This window comes from Leopardus geoffroyi, chromosome D4 (assembly GCF_018350155.1).
Source record: "Leopardus geoffroyi isolate Oge1 chromosome D4, O.geoffroyi_Oge1_pat1.0, whole genome shotgun sequence".
In the NCBI taxonomy this organism is placed as follows: domain Eukaryota; kingdom Metazoa; phylum Chordata; class Mammalia; order Carnivora; family Felidae; genus Leopardus; species Leopardus geoffroyi.
This window is the reverse complement of record NC_059342.1, coordinates 22,482,167-22,508,435: the sequence shown is the minus strand read 5'-3', so window position 1 is coordinate 22,508,435 and position 26,269 is coordinate 22,482,167. Positions and strand designations below refer to the sequence as shown.

Below are 26,269 nucleotides of genomic sequence, written 5' to 3'. Positions count from 1 at the left end.
CAACTCTTGGGAATTCTGAACCTTTCATTCACTGCCTTATAAACTTTGGAGCTTAGCAAGTTGGGATTCCAAATGTTTAGTCTGTTTGACCCCTAAATCCTATCTCGGAACTTATATGTATTTTAATATTCACATAAAATCTTTAGCTATGATATTTAAACATTTTGTAGCTAAAAATGTCTGTCTTCTTAATTCTCTCTTCTGTGTCAATTCTCAAAATGTTATATATATGCATTTTAATTTTTAATCAAATAGAAGTGGTGTATGAATACTTTCTTTTTGTAAAATATTTTTAAAAAGCCCAGAAACACACCAAGAGCTTTGGTTCTTCTGAAGACAGTTTCAGAACCTCGTCTTTTCCTTCTGCTTGAAAGTAATGAGAGCATATTCTAACATATTCTAACATTCTAAACATATTCTTTAGAATATGCCATCTATATTTATTCAATATAAAAGTATATTATTATTTTATATATTTTAAGCATAATATTATACTATAAATGTTTTTGACAGTTATCAGTGCGTCTTCATCATGTATTCATATTTGTATAAATAAAACTGGTTCATTGAAATAAAGAATACAAATATATCATAATTAGATTATTCAGCCATTTTCTGATGATGGACGTTTAGGTTTTTCCAGTGTTTTTGAAAAATAAACCATGCTACAGTAAACATTTTGTACATGCTTTCTTGTGTATATGTACAAGAGTTTTTCTAGAGGCAATGACAAACAATGAAATTATTGGGTCATAGGGTGTGAACAATACCCTATTTCAAAGTTAATACCATATCATTGTCCATAGTGGTTGTTCCAATGAACGTTTCTATTTGCAGGTCACTCTTTGTACTTATATTTCACTATCACTTAATATCATTAAGCTTTTGAAGTTTTGTCCATCTAATAGAGGAGATAACAAACTTTGGCTTATGGGTCAAATCTGTCCCACTACCATTTTTTTATAAGCCTGTAAACTAACAGTGGTTTAAAATTTTTTTAATGGTGACATTTAAATGGTTATGTACATATCTACAAAATAGCCCCTGTTTAACTTCTTAACCATCGAAGTCTAAAATATCTGATACCTGGCTCTTTAAAGTGTGGTAACTTGTCATCTAATGGAAATGAAATGGTTATGTCATTATTGACATAATTCACATTTCCATGGTCGCTTAGTGAGATTGAATATATTTTCATATGTTTATTTGACGTTTATATTTCATTGTCTATTTGTCATTTTTGCTCATGTTTCTAAATTTTAAATTGATTGGATGAACTCTGTACACATTCTGAATACTAATTTTGTGAGACACTGTTGTTTCCCTACCCAGTGGTCATCTTCCTTGCCCATTCTATTTTGCTAGTGTAACTTCACTTCCTTTTCAGGTACCAGGCAATAATGTATATTTGGGCATCTGAGCCCCACCCAAATCCAAAGTGGGGGGCTCTAAAATTATTATCATTCTAAATAATGGTGGCAATTATATGTCTCTTTCCTTGTCTGTGATTAGTTTAGGATTGAACATGTGATGAAATATGTCCAATAAGATGTGAAGGCCTCTAGGTAATTTCCCCTCACTTTAGAAAAGAAATACTGGGTTAATTTTATTACTTTGCAGCTTCTGTTTTCTTTTCTCATTGTTAATTCTGGGAATGTTATGCTTAAAAGTAGCCAGATTAAATGGACAAGTCAGCATTATAGAAAGAGAGCAGGCTCTACATTTTTGAGACTTCTCATAATTTAGGATTTGTGGGGGGGAGGTTGTTTCCTGTTACTTGCAGCCAAGTACATCCTAACTAATGTATTTAGTGTTTGGCATTCTCCCATGCGAATTTTAAAGCCATATTGTCATATTCATAATCATGTCATATTGTCACGTTTAGAATTATTTTGCCTCTAGAGATTAATCTGAGCTTAAATAATATCTATAAAACATTGAATCTTTCCATAAACTCTCCAATATTCTGTTCTCCTGTTAGGGTCTCTAAAAATTTTCTCTAGAAAGATTTTGCAAATTCTTACTACGTATGTTACAAGGTAGTTTATAGTTCTTGTTACTACAGGAAGTGGCTTTTATATTTCTTATTACATTATAGAATTGGTTTTTGTTGGTGGAAAGAATATTTCAGAAATTTTAATATTGATGTTATTTACTACTGGCATGCTACATTTCTTCTTTCAATCTTAATCATTTTTCTATGGACTTCTTTGAGTTTTCTATGGAACCAGTCATATCATTTGCTAATAATTATAATTTTGTGTCTCATGCCATTGCCTTATAATTTTTACATCTTGGATCTTTATTTTACTGCTTTGTTTGGAATAAGTACAATATTCAATAGAAAGTATGAAAGAAGTCATTCTTGGATTATTTCTGCTTTGTTAACTTAATGAGAAATGGCTTTAAATATGTCATCTGTAAGTGGGATATTTGTTATAAATTTATTATGTATATGCTTTATAGCAAATTAAGTCCTCTTTCATTCATTCATTTATTTAATTTCACTAATTTTCCAGGTCTTGTTGTTTACTAATGTGAATGAGTGTTGAATGTAATAGAAGAACATTTCAGCCTCTATTCAGATGACAGATTTTTCTCCTTTAATATGTATTGATGCACTGAATTACACTGATAGATCTATTAATTAACAATTATTGTATTCCGAGAAAAAAGTCTACTTTGTCCAGAGTAGATAGTTAGGTGCTCCAGTAAAGTTTTTCAGAATTTTATTTGTATATTATTTTTTTCCCTAAATAACTAGCTCTTTAGATCTGTTTGCTCCTTTATCTTTCTGTTAATATTCCTGCCTTCATTTTTCCTTTATCATTTTTCTCATATTTCTTTTATCTTTTTTATAAGTTACTCAAACAGATGCATAGTACAAGTTTTGTCTCTCCATTTTTTTTTCTTATAAAAACATGTAATGTGATGAGTTTAACTCTGAGAATTGTTTTGACTTGATTATATAATTGTTATTAACTTCCCATAAAAAGTGTTGGGGTAGATTTATTCATTTGTTTGTTTATATTTAGCCATCATGTATTGACTGCTGCTTCTGTCCCAGACTCTTCACATGTATTTTCTAATTTAATCCTCAAACAACCCTGTGTATTATCCTAATTTCCCGGTTGAGAAAAAGAATTCTGAGAGTTTAAGTGACTCGCCTAATGTCATTCAGCTTGTGACTGGTAGAACCTCTGTCTTCTCTCTGCTGCACAAAATCTTTAAAAATATCATTTAAGCAGGACCATGGTCCTTTCAAAGGATTTTCATCAGCGATACATTTCCCCAGTATGTGTTTGGATTTGATGGATGGGATAGAATATAGGGATAGGAATGAAAAAAATAAAAGACTATATTTTCTGTTATGCCTGGGGTATTCCAAATCTTCTGTTACTGTTTTTTTTTGAAACTTGCTTCTTCAATGGTAGCTACCTCTGTTTGCTTCATGTAAACAAGTTTGATAAGAGCATGAATCTTTTTCATGGAGAGAGTTGACATCAAAGTCGTGAGTTTAAGGAAATTTTATGGAAGGAGTGATTTCAGAATTACAGTTGTTGGAGTGAGTAAAATTAAATTTTGCAATCTGCTTTCCTTATCCTTATTTCAAAATGTTACTTGTTGTGATAGCCTTGCCCCACAAGAAGGTTATAAAGGAAAATAAGTGGAGTATTTTCTGAAAGGGTCATTTTTTTTTTTAAGTCAGAATTATTTATTTATTTATTTATTTAGTCAAAGTCCATTTTTAACTGGTAGAACCAGTAGTATTAAAATTGGATTCACAGGGTACCTGGGTGACTCAGTTGGTTGAGCGTCTGACTCTTGGTTTTGGCTCAGGTCATGATCTCATGGCTTGTGGGATTGAGCCCGCATCGGGCTCCACGCTGCCAGGGAGGAGGCTGCTTGGGATTCTCTTGCTCCCTCTGTCTCTGCCCCTCTCTCTCTCTCTCTCTCTCTCTTTCAAAATAAATAAGTAAACATTAAAAAAATAAATAAAATAAAATTGTATTCATAATCTTACTCAGGATTAAGAACTAATTTTTTTTCTTTAAAACAGAGATGATCATATGTTTGCTTTATTGGTCTTAATGGACTATTCTAATTAAACATTTAGGAATATGATACAACCTTTTCTCCAAGATACTGAACCACCAAACTGGCATTGTTGTGAAAAAGATGTGAGAGAAATTTGAAAAATGAGACTTTTTTTATTTCCTCTTTAGTGATCAGCTTATCCACTAATGTTTAAATTACTGGGCTTGAGTCTGTGGTGATGAAAGTGATAAACTGTCTTTGATAGGATCTGATGATGTAATTCAGAGAAACCCATAGTTTAGTGACCTCTCAGCTTTCATTAAAGAAACTCTCTAGAAACTTTGCAATGTGATTATATTGATCAAGCTTTAGCAACTGATTACAGTTTCACTTTATTGTTCTTTCAGGCATGATACATGTTTTTGGTTTTTTTTTCCCCTATCACTTTTGATGTTTTTATTAGGCTAGCAATGCATTAGAAACCTGACTTACTGCTTTCTTGAATGTCAGGGTCAGATAGTTTCTGTGTCGTTTTTAAAATAAAAAATGTACTTTTCTGGGGCACCTGGGTGGCTTAGTTGGTTAAGTGTCTGACTTCTTTTTAGGCCATGATCTTATGGTTTGTGAGTCCAAGCCCCATGTCAGACTCTGTGCTGTGCTGACAGTGGGGAGCCCACTTTAGATTCTCTGTCTCCCTCTCTTTCTGACCCTCTTCTACCCACACTGTCTGTCTCAAAAATAAATAAATAAACATTGTTTTTAAAACGTACTTTTCCAGGTCTTTAATATTTCATTTGGGTGATGAGAAAAAGCTTCTCTTTGCCAAGCAAACTTGCCATATTCAGAATGCATTCATTTTAGAAATTAAGGAAATCACATTTTTTAAAGTTATTTCTTTATTTTTGAGAAAGAGAGAGAGTAGGGGAGGGGCCATGAGAGAGGGAGAGAGAGAATCCCAAGCAGGCTCTGCACTCTCAGCACAGAGTCCGGTGCAGGGCTCAGACCTGAGCTGAAATCAAGAGTCAGACAGACATTTAGCTGACTGAACCCCTCAGGCACCCTGGGAAATCGTATTATTTCTTATTTGCTTTGATTTTTTTTGGCTTCTTATAATTTAAGAAAATATTTGTGTTTTCTATTGTGTCCTGCTGAAGTTTGTTAAATGATACTGTGAACCCACTAAACACATGAATTATTTCACTCTAGGCAATGGACTCATCTTAATTATAAGTAGATCTTGATTTTTTTTTAAGTTTATTTACTTATTTTGAGAGAGTGAGGGAGGGGCCATGAGAAAGGGAGAGAGAGAACCCTAATCAGACTCTGCACTCTGCACTGAGCCCAACGTGGGGCTTAGTCCCATCACCATGAGATCATGACCTGGGCCAAAATCAAGAGTTGGGCGCTTAACCAACTGAGCCGCCCAGGTGCCCCTGATCTTGCTTTTTTTAAAAAAAAAATTTTTTTTTCAACGTTTATTTATTTTTGAGACAGAGACAGAGCATGAACGGGGGAGGGGCAGAGAGAGAGGGAGACACAGAATCGGAAACAGGCTCCAGGCTCTGAGCCATCAGCGCAGAGCCTGACGCGGGGCTCGAACTCACGGACCGCGAGATCGTGACCTGGCTGAAGTCGGACGCTTAACCGACTGCGCCACCCAGGCGCCCCTGATCTTGCTTTTTAACGAGGAATACTCTTTTTTTTTTTTTTTTTTTTTCTTCCTTAATCTTGTTTTCTAATGGGAGAATGTAATTAGGAGCTAAGACACTTGACATTTGATTTTGGTGAGTGATTTAATTTGAGCCCTACCCCTCTGGGTATAGCAGAGCTTAAAATCTCGGGGGGTGGAGGGAAACTGTTTAGAAGCAGTCTGGAAGCATGGAGGTCACTCTTCATTTCCTCTGGGTTGTTATCCAGATGCAGTCCTATTTGTGCTTTTGCTTCACTTCACTCAGCTGAGCATGGCTGCTTTCTTGATCCTTTACATTTCACACCACTGAGTTTGATTGTTCTCAGGTCTATAGTTGCTCACTGGTAGCATTACTCACACTAATATTCTAGGCTTCAAATCCTAGCCAAAACCAGTCCCTTGAGATTCACAGATGGTGAGTCACTAGAGACCATGCAAAATACCCAGATTATCAAAGTCTTGTTGAAGCTATTTCTGCCAGGCGAATCTATAGTGTAACAGGCTTGACCATTAAATTTTGGAGTTAGAATGTCCAAATCCTCATTTCAACAATCTGATGGATGAATTGTCTCAGTGAGTATGCTGGAGAGAGAAATCCACAAAAAATTCTGGCATGTTGCTCCAGGATCTTTCTTCACATATTGACTTTATTTGAGAAAATAAGCCCATCTCTTGTTAACACAGACAAACTGACAACCCAACTTCTCTCTTACTCTTTGCAATATTTTTTTGTTTCTCCTCCCTGATAGTCAATCTGATCCTGTCATTTGTATTAATAAAACTTTCTGTGTAAATCAAACTGCTGCTCCTTTGGAGAGTCATGAATAAACTATTAAAATCCAACCTCTATCTGTATATTGCCTGCCTTGTGAAAAATGAAATTAAAGGACTCATCTGTGAATACCAAATTCATGGCATTTGTAATGCTGGTGGATTTACAAGTTCATTCCCCAGGGCTGCAGTGCATCCAGATGAAAGAGACTCTCTGTGTTCACTGTGGGGTAGATTCATGAAGTTTTAGGGACCCCAAGATGTAAACTGTTCTCGTGTTAGATAGGAATTGTTAGTTGGGTGATGATCTGCAAAGGCTTACAAGGGAGATTAGTTCTTAGACTTAATCATGGTATCCAAAGTCTAGACTGACTTCAGTGCTTAGTGTTCAGGATGGGCAGAACACTGAGAGTATTGGAAATCTTCATCCATTCACTCATTTTATTTTTGTTTTTATTTTTATTTATTATTTTTTTTTTTTTTGAGAGAGAGCATGTGCAAGTGAGCAGAGGGAGAGGGAGAGAGAGAATCCAAAGCAGGCTCTGTACTCTGTGCTGAGCCCGACATAGGGCTCAATCTCATGACCATAAAATCATAATCTGAACCAAAATCAAGAGTCAGACACTTAACCAACGGAACTATCTAGGTTCAGTGTATTAATATGTCATTCACTCATGTATCAACATGTCTTGTACACCTACTTTGTACTAGAGACTCTGTTATACACTGAAAATACAAAGTTGAAAAAAAGAAGAGTATCTTTCAAAGAATGATTGCTTAGTTTATTGCAGCATCCTTGGATGTATAGTTTCCACATGAGTTGACATGCATTTGTTTAATTCTTGAATCTGTTTAAGCACCAGTGCTGATCTAGATGCCATAAGGGAGTAGACTGGCATGTCCTCAACATTTGCCCTAATTTCCATACCACTTCATCTGCCTACCTTTCTCATGATTTGCCTTTGTATTATTTAGTGTATTGGTGTAAAAACATACCTACAATGTTCTCCTGTAATACTGTATGCTCCCTGGGGAAAGGCTAATAGCTGATTAATGTTTATAACCCCTACACTAAATATTTCTTGAGTAAACTTTGGAGGTGGCAGCTTACCATATACAGCACTGACATAGGTAAGAAAGGGTCACTAATTACTGAATTATTCACGCAGTAATTTTTCTAGTCTGCTTGCCCCAGCACGCTCATGTAACTAATTTTGTTCTCATGGGGGCAGTCCGAGGACTCTGGTTTTTAGTCTGGTTCTACCGTTGGCTGTGTAAGCTGTAGCACATCATATAATCTTTCTGCACCTCAGTTTCCCCATCAGTTTCTAAAAACAGTGGCCAGTTTAATTCAGATTCTATAGATAGATATATGTGTTCTTTTTTACTAAGTGTAACCAAAATTGACTGCAGCCTGCTTGGTTTAGAGTGCTTTCTTAGAACCAGATGCTATTAGGATTTCCCAATTTTTAATGTTAAGACTTTAAAAATTCCTTCCCAGGATGTATTCTCAAAAAATACTATATGGTATCCATTACTATGATCTTTAGGCTCTTAACATATAGACCATATAGGAAGACAAAAGTAAAGGAGAAAATTGGGGAAAGGATTTGTGAATTCAGTAAAAATGGTGGTCACATTTACCAGAGAGAGAGGTCTTACTGTGGAATGAAGATTCATCCAATCCCTGTGGTACTAAACAACATCCTGTCTTTCTGCTGGAAGGACTATCTCTGAAATGAGATTGGATGCATTTTACCTTTCCCTAAGTTGTATCTTTAAAAATATAGTCCCCAAAACACTTCTTTTTATTTTAGGAGAAAAAAAAATGCAAGTCATTTTATGAAGATATGTTTTCATAGATAAAAACCACATTAAAAAGGGGCACCTGGGTAGCTCAGTTGGTTAAGCGTCCAAATCTTGATTTCAGCTCGGGACATGATTTCATGGTTTGTGAGTTCAGCCCCACATCAGACTCAGCGCTGACATCATGGGAGTCTGCTTGGGATTCTCTATCTTCCTCTCCCTCTGCCTGTCCCAGCTCATGATCTCTCTATTTCTCTCTCTCTCTCTCAAAAATAAATAAAAATAAATAAACATTAATATATATATATGCATATATATACATATATGCATATATATATATACATATATATATATATTCACTAGGAGTTCCTGGGTGACTCAGTCGGTTGAGTGTCCAACTCTTGATTTTGGCTCAGGTCATGCTTTTACAGTTTGTGAGATAGAAGCTTGAGTTGGCTCTGCACTGACAGTGCAGAGCCTGCTTGGGATTCTCTCTCCTTGTCTCTCGGCCCCTCCCCCACTTGTGCATGTGTATGCTCTTGCTATCTCAAAATAAACTTTAAAAAGTATATATATATATATATATATATATATATATATATGCACTAATATACCTATATTCATTAAATAACATATTTGTATATGTATTCATAAATACTTCTCATGACCAAATATTTTAAAACATTAGGATGAAAAAAAATATCTTTTTTTTTCTTGCCACACATGTGGAAATGAATATTCATGGAGTATGTCCAGTTTGGTAGAATAGACACCTCCAACTCTTAAGATAACTGAGTAAGGTTCTCAGGTAAATATTGTTCATGTCAACTGTCACAATGGATATTTTGTCAATATGAAATAATCTGAGGTGTATTTTCACTCTTCCAAATTTCTTTGCTCTGATTGCTGTCATCTTAATTATGAATTCATGGAGGAAAACAGCTACATTTAAATTTAATGCACCTGGAGACAAATATATTAAATATTCATTTTATTTTAAGAATCTGAGTCCCTAAGTCTTATAATTTACCTTACATATCTTAACTATGGTACATTTGTTTGCACATTCAAGTTATTCTAACTCCTAATTTTTACAGTAAATCCATAGGAAGTAGGCCCAAAGGTCACATTTGGCTAAGAGGCTAAGTGATTAGTCTAGGATTTTCCAAGTTAGATGTAGATTTAGAAATAAATACTAGCATGTTCCAGTTGACATCTTGAACTTACAAAACAAAAATTGATAAGGCTGGTGTTCAGATAAATCAACTGATACTATGAGTTAAACTTCTATCTGATAAAACAATGTGTCTTTAAAGAGATCATCCCCAAGAGTTAAGATTTGAAAATTCATGTATCAAAGGTGAAAAGAGTGGCATGAAGCCAGAAACCCAGCATAAATCTTGAAGGGTAATGTGAGAAAGTAGTATTCCCAGTAGTCAAAGGGTAAGTAGCAGGTGCAGTGAAAGTGATGCCTCAGAAACGGTAGGGGCAGCATGGAGCCAGAAAAGAAAGTCCTCATGGAGTCAACAGCAATTAGTAGAAGACAAAGGAAAACATGCAAAGTAAGATATTCAGCCCCATGAGACATTAGAGAAATGCTAATTAAATCACAAGATACCTCTATGCACCCATTAGAATGGCAAAAATTAAAAGAATTGACAGTACTAAGTGTTGACAAGGATATGGAGCAACTGGAACTCTCATACATTACTGATGGTAATATAAAATGCTACTACCACCTTGGAAAACTGGAAGTTTCTTAAACATTAAACATATTCCTAAAGTATCATGCAGCTGTTCCACTGTTGGGAACATACCCAAGAGAAATGAAAAGCATATATGACCATTCAAATCCTATATGCAAACATTCCTTGCAATATCATTTATAATATACAAAAACAATCCAAATTTTCATGACATTGTTTGATCATATAAAATTCTAAAACATTTTAGATTTTCTAGTGATACAATTCAGATTGGTGCTTGCCTGGGGAAAGGGCACAGGGAGGGATGGGTTATACAGGGGCACAAGGAAACTTTAGAAGAAACTTAGAAATTGCTCCATAACTTGATTGTGGTTTCATGGATACATACATGTGTCATGGATGCATACAGATATCAAAACTCATCAAGCTGTACATTTTAAATGGATGCTATTTCTTGTACACAGATTGAACTTCAATAAAATTATAAAATTATCAGTCATTGGGAGATCCTGGATAGAAAGCTATGAGCAAAGGAAATCAGGATACAAGTAAGAATTCATCCTAGAATGAGGAACATAGGCAAAGACATAATCTAGATAGGACAAAAGCTGAGCTAGATATTTCCACCTCTCAGCTATCCTCTCCTTTTCACTTGACTAAAGAATATAAATCTATAGGATTAACTATAACACTTCAAATAATAACTTATCTATAATTTATAGACTGCTTATTATATGACAGAGTATACTACTAGATGCTCAAAAATGTATACCCCATGTTTTTAGACATAAAAATTGGGGTTGGGGGACTCACAGGGAGGTCTTTAATAATTTCTGGACTGTTTTTCCTTTTATTTCATCCCTTTAGTCCTACTTTCTATTACCCTTAAGGAATAATTCTTTGTGTATCTTACAGGGTGATTTACACATTCATGCCTTTTGGGGGGTTTTATCTGTTATTACACCCACCTTTTCAAGAAATCCCCCCCAAGAAACCTCCTCTTCCTAAAGAAGCTTTCAGGGAATATGTTTTTTTCAAACTGGAGTTATATGCAGGCAGGCCAAAAATTAGCATTTGTTTTTAATATCCACAGTAGCTCTTTGGCATGGAGACTAGTCCGCATTTCCTTATGAGGCAACTGAGGTGGTAAAGATAAAGAGATCTTGCCTGAGTTCACATAAATAAGTGGGGAATCTACAGTTTGATTCCAGACCTTTCTGGCTTCAGACAATGCACAGTCCTTCCCTTAAACTTAGTCATCAAATAGAGATTGGGGATTTGCCCAGATTGAGTTAGAGGTGGCCCAAGGCATCTGAAGCCAATAATTGGTAGAGAGATAGTATACTTAGATTGTAATTTTTGGGGAAATCTAAGAATCAGGGCACAGGGAGAGGTGTGGTATGATATATTAAACAAAACATAAGGATGAGGTTGGCATTCATTGGGGAGATAGTCCCACGGTGTGCCAAAGCACCTTATCAGGCCCTGAAAATCCAGCTTCAAATACAAAATAGCTGCAGTCTCCTGTGAATTTCTAGTTGAGAGAGGGGCGACAGACCCTTGGACAAGTGTTTGTAATTCAGTAATTTGTGATACAGGTATGCACATGATGCTTTGAGGCTTAGATGTAGGCATCTAAGTTATACTGGAGAATCCAGGAAAAAACATTTCAGAAAAGATGTAGTTTAAAGCAAAAGCAATCAGGTGAAGAGTGAATGAAAGCCATTCCAGGAAAATCCGTTAGGCTCTGCTTATGCAGGACGCATGACATAAAATAGTTGTCCAGATCCATTGAAGCTATTTGTCAGGGCTGGAGTAGAGGGTGAGTATGAGTGAGGCATGTGTTGGGAGCTAAGAGGGGGGCTGGAGTAACAGTTCAAAGGGGTCTTGTGTGTTACATTAAAGTATTTCAACTTTTTCCTTAAAACTTGGGGAGCCACAGAAGAACCCTCAGCAGATGAATGTTATAACATACATTTGTAATACTGGCTATCTGAAAACATGGCCTGCAGGTTGTCATAGGGATGTAGTCACCATTTTCAGCTTGCCTCTTTATTGTGCCCTGAGAAAGATGTAAGGGTGTCTCGGCTGTAGTATCTGAGAACATTGAGGTTGCTGGAATTGATTCTATAGGATTGGCAAAGTTCACCTTTGAGAAAGGGCTTAACATTTATTGAATTCTGAGTATGTGCTAGACCCTGGGCTAGGTTCTTTCTCAGAGTTATTCTATACAATTCTCACAACTACCCTGTGAGTGTGGCATTCAGGCACACACACAGTAAATACGGTGTCATCTGGGGCACAGTTAAGTGTTGCCTACATTTCTCAGGTAGTTTGACCCATACCAAAGTTTTATCCAAGAGACTGGGAACAGAAATAATGAGTGCCACTTTCAGACAAGACAGGTAAGAGCCAGTGTGTATCTTCCATCTCCTTATTCCCATATCAGAGTGAACTTGGAAATACTGTGTATTTCAGATGACATAAGTTCAAGTTCAGGAACAGTCAACCAGTCTACATGAGATACTGAGTAAGATATAAACCCTTCTTTTTTTGAGCCACTGGCTTTTCAGAGTTATTGATTACTCCACTATACCCTAAACTACCCTTGCTAATGTAGTGTCCCTTCAAACAAACCTATTTATACGTTTGTACATTTGTTTATTTGGAGTGAAGTTTTAAAAATGTCTACTAGAGACATTTCTGGTTTGGTCAAAAGAGACACAAGGACATGTCACTAGTTTTATCAGAAGTCACACTTATAAACTTGAGTCACCTTGCACCAAGGCTTCTATTTAATCCACTGATCTTCTAGGGTGGCTATTGATTAGCACCTTGGACAGTAGTATGACTAGTCTGCCCCTTAATCTAATTTTAGACAGTATTAGCCCTTATGTGTAGATGAGAAAATGGAGGCTAAGACAAGTAACTTGCGCAAGTTCAAATGTTTAGTAAATGATAGAGGCTATATTTGAATTAGCTTGTTTAATTATTATAACTTGTCTGACTTCAGAGGTCATTATCTTTCCAATACTCTAGACCATCATTTATATTATTGAATTGTTGAACAAAGACAGTCTCTTAACATGCAGTTGTATTGGTATTAAATCCTTCTGTCTATGTGTGTTTTTTAAAATTATTCTTAAAATATTAAATTTTTTTTTAATGTTTACTTACTTTTGAGAGAGAGGGAGAGAGACAGAGCATGAGTGGAGGAGGGGCAGAGAGAGAGGGAGACAGGATCCAAAGCAGGCTGCAGGCTCTGAGCTCTCAGCACAGAGCCAGATGTGGGGCTTGAACTCATGAACCGTGAGATCATGACCTGAGCCAAAGTAGGATGCTCAACCGACTGAGCCACCCAGGCACCCCTAAAATATTTTTTAGACAGAAAGTATGAACAGGAAAGAAGGGCAGAGAGAGAGAGAGAGAGAAAGAGAGAGAGAGAGAGAGAGGATCTTAAGCAGGCTCCAAGTTCAGGGCAGAGCCACACGCAGGGCTCGATCCTATGACCCTGGGATCATGACCTGAGCTGAGATTAAGAGTTGGACACTCAACCAACTGAGCCACCCAGGTGTGTGTTTATTTTATATCATCTTGTCCTCACAAGCAGCCTCCTTTGCCCCAGCTTGAAGGTGAACTTGGAAATACCATGTATTTCAGATGGCATTAAGTTCAAGTTAGAGAACAGTAAGCAGAGTATTTTTAAAGGCTCTGGACACCTTGGAAAAATAGCAGGGCTTTAAAGTTGTTGATTTAGAAATAGCTAAGAAATAAAAAGAAAACCACAATCTTTGCTGAAATTAATAGGAGCACTAATGAGGGGAAGATGAGTGTGTGTGCTGCCCCTAGTTCTGATCTCGGAGACGCACTCTGTGTCCTGCCACATCCTGCACATCTTTGAAGAGGAGTGGGTGGCCAAGCAGATCAAGAAGGTGCTTAACATGAGGGCCAGCCTGATCCTGGGCTTCTCTGCAAAATGGGACTGTGACAAGAATGAGCGGAAGAAATAAGAAAGTACTCCTCACGTGTGTGAACCTCACTCTGTTCCATCACCTCCATGCAGCTCAGCATGTTTATTGGAAACCATTATGTCACAGTACCATTGTTAATAAATGAGCTGCTCACGTGGGGGAAAAAAAAAAGAGGATTTCCCGGGTCTCCAGAGGAGCAGTGACTTGCTACAGGAAACCCACACCAGCTAGTGATAAGAGCACAACCATAAACCCTGTGCCTGCCGTCCTAACAACAATTTTTCTACTGCAGGAAATGTTTCTGCCCCTCTTTTTTGCTCTGCAAGACTGTCTCTGTGTTGGATTCTATGAGCTTGTTTGCAGAATTACACTCAAATGCATTTTTGTTTACCCCCAATAAATAAATAGCTCTGGGATATTTACTAATAGTTCTGGTTTGCACAAATATTCTTTCAGACTGGAAACCGTGGGAGAATGAGAAGCCTTGTAAGCTGCCTACCAGGCACTTTTCACATCTTACTTGGCTAGATGTGTCTGTGACGATGAGGGGAGACATTTAGGCTGTTCTTTTCTCAGTTCCAACCTGCCCAGAACTGACCTATCTGCAGTTATTATGGACTTGGTAGACAGCAAAGCAGAGTGAAAAAAATAGCAGTTTGGGAATTTGAAATTGCTAAGTTTGCATTTCATGTTTGCTGTGTGATCTTAGGCAGCTCACTTGAACTGTCTTAGCCTCTGTTTTTTAAGCTCTAAAATGAAGATAAAGTGATATGTGAATGCTCTCCATGAAGCAAGTATTAGTCACGTCAGTAATTAATCCTCGAGCAAGAATTGCATTAGCCTTTGGTACTAGGAGACACATGAACTTCTTCAATTCTCAAGGGCTTGCTTGGGTGGGGAGGTCTTGGGAAAGGCCTGAATCTTGACACAGAATGTGGCCAAGTCCTTAGCTCCCTCTCCCTGGAACCATGGTCATATGCAGGAAAATGATTCTGTTTGTGCTTAATAGAAGCTGTTTATGTAGTGGGCTTCAGGACTCAGCATGACAGTGGAGAGAAGAGCATCACTGTTTTGTATCTTGGACACTGAAAATTCAAAATCGTGTGAGCTTCCTCAGTGATAATGGTGAGACATCTTTGGAAGAAGCTGAGACTGCTAGTAGCTACATTGGCTTTCCAAAAATCAGCCATCATGGTGACTGGTTCTGTTGTCTGTGACTAAATTATTACAGCCTTCTCCTGGCTGAAAGCAGAAGGCAATAAGCAATAAGGAGTACTAATTTATAATTTACATAAGTATTCCTTGGCTCTGAGTAGTCCCTTAGGGTGGGGAAATTTGGACGTTACCTTCTTCATTATAGGGATGGGGCTTGGAATTTAAATTAAAAATCTAAATTTAAATATATTATTGTTCCTTTGCAGCCTTATTTTTTATTCCATGCTGACAAAGTTAGGCCTATGGCTACAATATCTTATATTTATTAGGTTTGTCATAAAGATTAGGGGTAATACAGTCCATAGCCTAGCATCGGTAGGTAATACAGTTCATAGCCTAACACCTAGTAGGCAGTCAGTGAGTGGTAACCATCAACATTATTATTTTATTTTTTTAAATTTTTTTTTTCAACGTTTATTTATTTTTGGGACAGAGAGAGACAGAGCATGAACGGGGGAGGGGCAGAGAGAGAGGGAGACACAGAATCGGAAACAGGCTCCAGGCTCTGAGCCATCAGCCCAGAGCCCGACACGGGGCTCAAACTCACGGACCGCGAGATCGTGACCTGGCTGAAGTCGGACGCTTAACCGACTGCGCCACCCAGGCGCCCCATACATTATTATTTTAAAAATTAATTTTATCAGATACTACTGCTTGGGATAGTTGGGGCATTGGTAAGTTGTAAGTCTACAAAGCCTAAATTTTATATAATATTTTTAAACTGATTTTATTTATCTTCAGAAACACTTTTTTTTTTTAATGTTTATTTTTGAAAGAGAGACAGAGCGCAAGCTGGGGAGGGGCAGGGAGAGAGGAGGACACAGAATCCAAAGCAGGCTCCAGGCTCTGAGCTGTCAGCATGGAGCCTGATGCGGGGCTCCAACTCACGAACCGTGAAATCATGACCTGAGCTGAAGTCGGAGGCTTAACCGACTGAACCACCCAGGCGCCGCCAGAAACACTTTTTAAAAAACTTTTTCTGTTAACATTACCAACAGCTTTTAATGATCTTTTGTCTTTCAACCTTCTGAATCAACCTACTACTTACTGCTTGAACACTTTCACTATGTAGCTGATTATCTTTCCAGCTCATGGAAGACTGAGAATCATATCTTAGGTTCAGTGGTGATGTTCAAAATACTTACAGCTAGTGCAGTATGGACCATACTAATCACAGTGGAGGCTGGCTGTCACCTGGGTGGTCATACTGGCACATACCAGAGCAATAGTACGACTCATTTTATATCTCTCTGAATCCTTCATAGTGCCTTCCACATAAAAGAGACTCAACAAATATTTATTCATGATTAAAGTTGGGAAGTTTTTATAAAGTAATATCAGGGGAGACTGGCTACTAAGTGTCCTCCCCCCAATTATCCCAGTTAGGTCTCCAGTTTTGTGGGCTGAGGAACTCAGGTTAGTTGAACTTACAAACTTAGGCATGAATTGGAATTCCAATTTATTTAAAGTAGAGCTATGTATTGATATTTACTGTGGTCTCAGCACTGCATTTCTTGAGTAAAGGCTGACTTACGTGGGAAGTCAAGTTATCACAAGAGGGTACTGTGACTTGCATAATATCAAGGAAGAAATCCTTATATATATGGTCAGTTGGTTTCAACAAAGGTACCAAAGCTGTTCGGTAAAGGAAAAGAGAGTCGTTTCATCTGGAAAAATTGGCTATGCACACGCAAAAAAACGAGCCTAGTCTCTATGTCACATCATACACACAAGAAAAATAACTCAAAATAGATTACAGCCCTAGAGCTAAAACCATGAAACTTCTAGAAGAAAACTAGGAGAAAATATTTGTGACCTTAGATTAGGCAATAATTTTTCCATCAATAGAAGAAATAATTGGGGTGCCTGGGTGGCTCTCAGTGGGTTGAGGATCCGACTCTTGATTTCGGCTCAGGTCATGATCTCACAGTTCATGAGTTCAGGCCCTGCATTAGACTCTGTACTGATAACACAGAGCCTGCTTGGGATTCTCTGTCTTCGTCTCTCTCTCTGCCCTCCCCCGGCCCCACTCTCTATCTCTTTCAAAAATAAATAGGGGCACCTGGGTGGCTCAGTTGGTTAAGCGTCCAACGTGGGCTCAGGTCACAATCTCACCGTTTGTGAGTTCAAGCCCCGTGTCAGGCTCTGTGCTGACAGCTCAGAGCCTGGAGCCTGCTTCTGATTCTGTGTCTCCCTCTCTCTCTCTGCCCCTACCCCACTCACACTCTGTCTCTCCCTCTCTCTCAAAAAATGAATAAAACATTAAAAAAAATGTTTAGGGGTGCCTGGGTGGCTCAGTCAGTTAAGCCTCCGACTTTGGTCCAGGTCATGATCTCATGATTTGTGGGTTTGAGCCCCTTGTCAGGCTCTGTGCTGACAGCTCAGAGGCTGGAGCCTGCTTCTCTCTGCCCTCTCCCAGCCTCTCTCTCTGCCCCTCCCCTGCTCATTCTCCATCTCTCTCTCTCTCAAAAATAAACATTAAAAATTTGTAATAAAAATAAATAAATATACATAAAAAATAAAAAGAATGATAAATTTTACTTCATTTAAAAAAAAAAAACACTTTTACTCTTCTAAAGAAGGAAAATAAAAAGACCAGTAAGTGACTGGGAGAAAATATTTGTGAAACATATATCTGAAAAAGGGTTTGTATCCAGAATATATAAATAATGTTTATCATTCAATAATAAGACAATGTAATTAAAAAATGGGAGGCACATTTGAATAGTTATTTCACAACGAAAATATACAAATTGCCAATAAGCACATGAAAAGATGCTTAATATCAGTCATTAGAGAAATCAAATTAAAACCACAATGCGATACCTCTATGCACCCACTGGAATGGCTATAATCCAAAGACTTACAATATTAGTGTTGGTGAAGATGTGGAGAAACTGAAATCTTTGTACATTGCTGTTGAGTATGTAAAATGGTATAGGCACTTACATATACTTCCATCTAACCTAGCAATTTCACTTCTAGGTATCTACCTACCCCAGAGAAATTAAAACATATGTTCACACTAAGACTTGTGGCAATTGCCCGTGGCAATTTATTCATGTAATCCAAGTATGCCAGAGCTAGTGAACAGATAAAATGTACATGCATACATATATTTGAATGGAATGCTATTTGTCAATTTTGAAGATGATCTATCGATACCTACAACATAGATGAACCTCAAATATATTATGCTAAATGGAAGAATTTGTTATAAAGGACTATATATTATATGACCCTGTTTATATAAGATTTCCAGAGAAGGCAAATCTATAGAGACAGAAATTCAGATTTATAGTTGTCTGGGACTGAGAGTCTGAGTAGGAATTGATTGCAAATGAGCACAAGGAAACTTTGGATGCTGGGAATATTCTAAAACTAGATTGTGGTCATGATTATACAACTGTATAAATTTACTAAGAGTCATTCGACTGCACACATATAATGGATGACTATTGTGCTATGTAAACTATCCTTCAATACAGGTGTAAAAAATTCAAGGACAGGAGAGTGGGCTGCTGTATAAAATCTTTGAGACATCAAGCCCCATAGAGTAGCTGTGCCTATCTGTGTAACAGAAACATTTGCCTCCCAAAGAATTGTGCCTGGGTAGACCCATCTGGAACACTGAAGAAAGGAGTTAGAAACAGTGATTCTGTTTATTTAAAACTCTTCATTGATCAGGGTGCCTGGGTGGCTCAGTCAGTTGAGAGTCCAACTTCAGCTTAGGTCATGATCTCATGGTACGTGAGTTCAAGCCCCGCGTCAGGCTCTGTGATGACAGCTTGGATCCTGGAGCCTGCTTTAGATTCTGTGTCTCTGTCTCTCTCTGACCCTCCCATGCTTGCGCTCCTCCCCCCCTCAAAAATAAACGTTAAAAAATTTTAAAAAATTCTTCATTGGCCAAAGCCCATTTGTATGGATACATTGTGTTTTTTATTATGTTAATATAATCAATATTTTTCTGGCATGAGAATCATTTTGTCTGTGAAATGATATGGCATATTTCTGTTCTAATTCATTTTTGGTCTTTTTATAGTTGAACAAAAAGAAGGTACTCAGTTCTGGTAGTTTATAGCTTAAATTATATCCAAAGGAATTAAGTCATTTCTAAATTCCCTTCTCTCCAAATTATTGGAGAATATTTAACTGCAGTCCCACGTATAACTACACATACATGTGCGCATGTGTGCACACATATGCACACATACACAAATTACCACTTCATTAGTAACCTACAAAGTTCTTTTTTTTTTCCTAGAGAAATATTACCTTACTTTCCCATAAACTTACTAGTAAGTCCTTAACAGTTTTTGAGTTTTGTAGATATGGAAGATAGTATTTAAGTGGGGGAATATATGTACAGTAATCTTACAGATATTCATAAATTTCTCCAAGTAGAGGTGAAAAATGGAGATATAGTTTATTCATTCTTTGAAACCAGAAAAGGAGGGGAAGAGATGGAAAATACAAATATATGTGCAAAGTAGGACATTTACTTTCCCAAAATGTAAATAAAGTATTTGGTGGGGGAGGGGAGGAGTGATTTAAAGAATAAGATTTTTAAAGTGTTGGTTGGTTGTTTATGTTTATTTTCCAAATCAACAATGTGATTCAAGGGAACACTAATAAATGAAACATTACTTTCCAATAAATAGATTCAGGATGTGGCTACAACAGCCCTTTCAAACTGGCCTCTCTTACCGAAAAGTGATACTGGAAATAGTGTGTAGTTTCTTTTCTAAGGCTCCATCTATCATTCTCCTCTTACTACTGTGGAAATCATGAGTCAATACAACCAGATCTGGTTAGAGAAGGATGACATTGACAAACAGATCAGGTTTGGACACACCATAAATATCACACAGTACCTCCCACAGCAGGCCAAGGCAAAGCCTGGTGAAACGATCTATCATTCTAAGTACAACGCATATGGAGGATGTCCAAAGATGTTGCTGATGTTGCTGTCCAAAGGTGTTGCCCCAGCAAAACTTCTTTTTTTCATTAATGATGGAGTTCAAGTCCACATCATTCTTTCCAGCTTTTCTTTTGCTCCTTATGTGTGGGCCCACGAGCACATGGCACATTTAGAAGTTGTTTACTTCTACAATTCAGTATTTCTTCAGTCTGAGATTCTTATCAGATAATTTTTTTAAGCAGACTCCCTTAAGACTAGTTGTTTTGTCCCTAAAATGGTTTTGATGCTGTTGATGTATTTATTACTTTAGGTAAAGCATTCACATCAGTGGTCTCCAAAGGGAGACGGGGAAGCGTAACAAAAGGAGTGAGAAGAAGGATCCATTAGAGTGTGGGAACAAAGTACCAGAACTTCTTTTTCAGTTGTTCTCTAGCATGAAAGGTTACTTAAGCTTCATAGTATTTAACATGTGGATTAGCACTGGTGCACTCATAGGTCGCTGTGTGAGTGGGTCACAAATTATCTATGAGTTACCCTGAGGGAAGATGGGGGTCTCACATTTTGGAGGGATTAATTGACCCAGTGTTATTCCTGTTTGTTCGTTTATTAATTTTATTTTATTTTATTTTATTTTATTTTTTTTTAAGAAAGAGTTTTTTTTTTTTTTATTTTTTTTTCAACGTTTTTATTTATTTTTGGGACAGAGAGAGACAGAGCATGAACAGGGGAGGGGCAGAGAGAGAGGGAGACACAGAATCGGAAACAGGCTCCAGGCTCTGAGCCATCAGCCCAGAGCCCGACGCGGGGCTCGAACTCACGGACCGCGAGATCGTGACCTGGCTGAAGTCGGACGCTTAACCGACTGCGCCACCCAGGCGCCCCTCGTTTATTAATTTTAAACACACTACATGATGTGGAAACAATTTTAGTGGTTTTAAAACAAATCCATAGGTTGAAAAATAGGAAAAATTCTAATAAAAAAAATGGCAGCTCTAGTTCTTAGCAGTAGCTCTTTGGCAACCAAACCAGGAAGGAAAAACAATGGTTATCTAATTATATGTGTCAAGAAGATGGGCAAGGAATTTTTTTAATTATAAAGAAAATTTGTTGAAATTAAATTTTACATCCACCTTTGTTAACAAGAAACAATTGTGTTGAAGTTTAGTTAATGATAGTACATATGGCATACATATGTTGAATTTGCTTCTTTTTCTAATTGGATATTCGCTCAAGCTATTTGGAGACCACTTAGTTAGAAATCTCACTTGGAATTTGTGTATACACGATTCTGGGTGTTTCTGAGCGAGAAGACCTCTCAGGAGGGGTGGGGAATGTGTGAATTCAGGGTAACAGCAAGGAATCTGGCAGATACTCAATATAAGAAGCAGGTGGATCCTGGATACAGCTGATACTCTGGATGTGTAAACCTGGATACTACATGAATTGCTTAGCTCTGGGTGTCCTTATCAAAACCTAGACCACTGTCCCTGTGTTCCACATGACCGAGAGGAGGAACAGCATAATGTTCTGCTTTTCCATGCACTAGGTCAAGGCATCTGAAAGTGATAAATAGCACAATGCCACAAGCAGTGTAAAAATCTCAACTTAAGTCTCAGGTGGTAAAAGATGAGCCACGAAAACCTGTAATATTAAAATAATTTATTCTTAACAACTGACCTCTATATGTACAGGGGAAAAAGATGTTTATTTGGATTAGCTCAGAAATTCTACTAGTGGTCATCTACCCAGAGACTCCAACTTAATTTACACTTTTAATTAATTAGTTAAGCAAATATTTATTGAATGCCTACTAAGTGCTTAGTGCTAGTAATTAGTGCCATTTACTGAGCATTTTCTATGCCAAGCTGTGGGCTAAACCTTTAAATATGTCAGTGTGATTAATCCCTGAACAACTTTTTTTTAAGTTTATTTATTCATTTTTAGAGAGAGAGAGAGAGAGAGAGAGAGAGAGAGAGAGAGAGAGAAAGCTGGAGAGGGGCAGAGAGAGAGAGAGAGGAAGGGAGAGAGAATCCCAAGCAGGATCTGCACTGTCAGCACAGAGCCTGATGCAGGGCCCGGACCCACAAACCTCAGATCATGACCTGAGCCAAAATCAAGAGTCAGAGGCTCAACTGACTGAGCCACCCAGGCACCCCAATCTTTCAACAAGTTTTAAAGTGAGATGTTGTAATCCCAATTACAGAAATAAGGAAATCAAGGTACAGAAAGATAAAGTATTTAGCCCAATTCTAAACAGGAGTTTCTGGAACAACCTCAGATCTATGGACACAATGCCTTGATGGATGGAAAACTATATAGAGAGTGAGTGGAGGGGAAAGGAGAGAAAAACCTTGGGAGGTAGGAGAACAATAGCCTGTCTCTGAATGACTTTCTTTTTGTTTTTAATTGAAGTATAGTTGATACACAAGGTTACATTAGTTTCAGGTGCCCAACATAGTTGTTACATGCTGAGCTACTTTCTTAAGGGAACTGCCTGGTACTTTGTCCTCAGATCCCTCTAGCTTATGTTATTTGAAACTTTCCACAGACAGGAAAGAGAAAGAAGACTTCTTCTGTAGCCCCTGTCATTGTTTCAGGATTGTATCAATCTCTCAGCTCCTCTCATTCTGACCTTCATTTTATGCCCCTCCCCCTGACCCTGTCCCATACCTGGCCTTCTGCTCATTCCCCAATGGCACCTCTTCCTATCCTTCAAAATCAGCCTCTCAGGGACTGTCTTTGACAACTCTTACCAGGTGTTTCTCAGGCTAAACATAGTCTTCTTGGGTCTTTGCTTATGGGTGATACAAGGTTGAAGTCCAAGAGACTATCAGCATCCTCCAGACCCATCTGCACTGTTCTTGTTTGAATAAACTCCTCAGGTCTCAGCTCTTTCTAACCAGAGGGCACTGGTATTATGTCTTACTTTGGCTTGGTGAGAAGTTTGTCCCTCGGATTGCAGATCAGCTTGCTCTGCTGCCCTGCCGGGAAGTCTTCTTTTCAGACCATCTGATAGCTCTACTCAGACTTCCCCTCTTGCATTCCTTAATCTGGCTTCCCTCCCTTGTCTGAGCCTCAACTAAAATAGGGCAGGCCTCTTTCAGAATTGTAACATTTGTCTTGACCTTCCCAGGTGCCTCTGTGTGTTGCTTCTGCTCTTTGACATTCAGGCTTTAAAATCATCATCATGATCAGTATTTTTATCATCATCATTTGTATTGGTTCCATATATTTGTCTTATTTTTAAAAAGAACACAGAATAAAGGTGAAGTTCTCATAGTCTTACTCAACCTCTCAGCTCCCTTTCTCCCTAGAGCCATCCAGTATCATGGATTACAGTTTCTACATATATGTACCCAGAAGCAATTAATAATAACTGATGTTCATTGACCACTTAGTATACAACTAGCAGTATTCCAGGTGGCTCACGTGTATTCCTTCCTTGACTTTGAAACAATCCTATATGAAATAAGTACTTATTATTTTTCCTCCACTTAAATGTGGGGCTATCAAGAGCTTAAATAACTTGCACAAAGTCACACAGCTAATAGGTAGTGGAACTGAGATTCAAAGGCAGGCAGGCAGGCATCTAACTCCAGAACCAGTGGGCTTCATCATATGTTAATGCTGGTAACTGCTCTAGTATATTACACAACCTTTTGTGATATAGCTTAGAGGATTTTTTAAATGCCCAAAAATTCAGTTTAAAAATTTCCCTCAAGGGGCACCTGGGTGGCTCAGTCAGTTAAGCAACCGACTTTAGCCCAGGTCATGATCTCACAGTTTGTGAGTTTGAGCCCCACATTGGGGCTGACAGCTCGGATGCCGGGGAGCCTGCTTTAGATTCTGTGTCTCCCTCTCTCTCTGCCCCTCCCCCACGCCCCCGCTTGCACTCTGTCTCTCTCTGTCTCAAAAATGAACATTAAAAAAATTTTTTTTTAATTTCCCTCGGTTAATTTTTCTTCTCAACATTATGTTTTTGAGATATTAATCCAAACATTGATATTTACTGCTATATAATATTCTATTAGGAATATCCATCATAATTTACTATATTCTCCTCAATGGGCACCTAAAGTGTTTCTGATTTTCATTACTAGAAGCTGTGCTGCAGTGAGCATTGTTGTGCATGTCTCCTTGGTAATAGTCATGTTCTCCTCCAAGTCAAAAAAGGCTATTTCATCATTGCCTTTATCAGTTGATAGGATGAAGTGGTTAATTTAAATGATTGCTACCAATATCTGACTGATTGGTAAAAGATGAGTTATTTGCTGGATTTTGCATTTTAGTAGACTTATTAGAGGAAATAATGTAATGCTGTGAAGAATTCCAGAACTGAGGAAGAAAAGGTGCATTTGAAGGTCATATGTAGGGGAAGATAGCCCTGGTATCTTCAGGACACCTGCCATCCATCCACTAAGGCTGACTTTTGTCTTCAAATCATGGAAATCTAGGTCTCCATGAGAGTCTTTGTTTTGGCACCAATATTCCAAAGTGGTTCAGATGCTACACAAACCATTTTCAGTGCCCCCTTTTCTCCCTTATCAACTGTAAACATATAGACAGAATATTTATTGGATTACAGAGTACTCTGGGATATAATAGCCATGTGACTTCAAGATAGAAGAAACGAAATTTCTAAATCTTGAAAACGATGTGTGGATATGTTTGCACACCAAGTGGGATTTCCTCTGTAGTCCAGGCAGCCTTGCTCTTGAATAATTTAAGTTGCTTGAATTGGCAGGCATCTGTGCTCAGCACTGCCCTACCAACACACACATTGCTTGCCCTTTGAATGGAGATGGTCCAAGAGGAAACATCAGGGATCTATCTACCAGAAGCCCAAGAAGATTTCGTGTCGTGACACCTGCAGTATTTTATTCATGAAGAAGCTTCACTAGAATGAATTGTTTTTCTGAATAAGCTCATTGCAAATAAATTCACTTGTGTCTTATTTGATGTGTATGTGGCTTTTCCATATACATCTTGGTACATGGCACAGATGTTGTCCTGGAATAGAAGACCCACTGGACCTGAACTGTAACAAGTGGAAAAATAGAATTTCCTATTAACAGCACAGCATCAAGGAAGAATGTCTAGTTCTAATTCTAACACTCAGTGGTTTGGTGAAATTGGACAAGTTACTATAAGTGGGAATCATAACATTACTGATCTCACCATATTGTAAGATGATTACAATAATATTCTCTAAATTAGTATAAGTTAGCTAAATACATTTTTAAAAATCTAATCTGTTTCTTAAACACTTATTAGTATACCTTATGTAGTAGTGATCTACACAGAAAAATCCTGTAAAATTTACTGTAAAATGGACATACTGACACCTCATTCCTAGAGTTTATGTGGGGAGAAAAATGGCTCGATACATGTAGAGTACTATGTGTAAGAAAAAAGCCTGGCCACCTGTCAAGTTCTCTCTAATTGTGATTCTGTTATTCAGGGATCACTCAGCTGGTGGCTACAAATGAAAATAACGGTCACTAGTTACTTTAATGTTAAAGTGCAGAACATCTCAATCTAGGAGGCCTGCTACTCTTCCCCAGGAGAAACCAAGGACAGCAGTTTAATGAGCATACCTACCCTTCTCTTACCCAACATATATAAAAGAAATCTGCAGAAAGGATTCTTAAGGAAATATGGGTTGTATAGAGTGGTAGCAATTCCATCCTTAGCAAGAAAGGATTATGTGGGGCGCCTGGGTGGCTCAGTCCATTAAGGGTCCAACTTTGGCTCACAGTTTGTGAGTTCAAGCCCTGCATTGGGCTTTGTGCTGACAGTTCAGAGTCTGGAGTCCACTTCAAGTTCTGTGTGTCTCTCTCTGTCTGCCCCTCCTCTGCTCATTCTCTCTGTCTCTCTGTCTCTCTCTCTCTCAAATAAATACACACTAAATATTTTAAAAAATAAAAGTAAAAAGAAGAAAGCATTATGTGCTTTGTTCTCCTATCTTTCCACAGGTTGGGCATGCCCAAGTTGCCTTCCCTGACCGCATAAGTAAGTCAAGGACTAAGGATAATCTGTTAGATGTTGCTGAGTCACAGTTGGTTAAGATCCTACTCTGGATTTCAGTTCGGGTCATGATCTCACGGTTTGTGAGATTGAGCCTGAGTTGGGCTCTGTGCTCACAGCCTGG

General features: G+C 37.9%; 1 long non-coding RNA gene across 2 annotated transcripts in view; it reads left to right on the top strand.

Moving 5' to 3' along the window:
• LOC123592839 overlaps positions 1–26,269 on the top strand; it is a 223,201-nt gene that overhangs the window by 67,011 nt on the left and 129,921 nt on the right. The window lies entirely within an intron of this gene.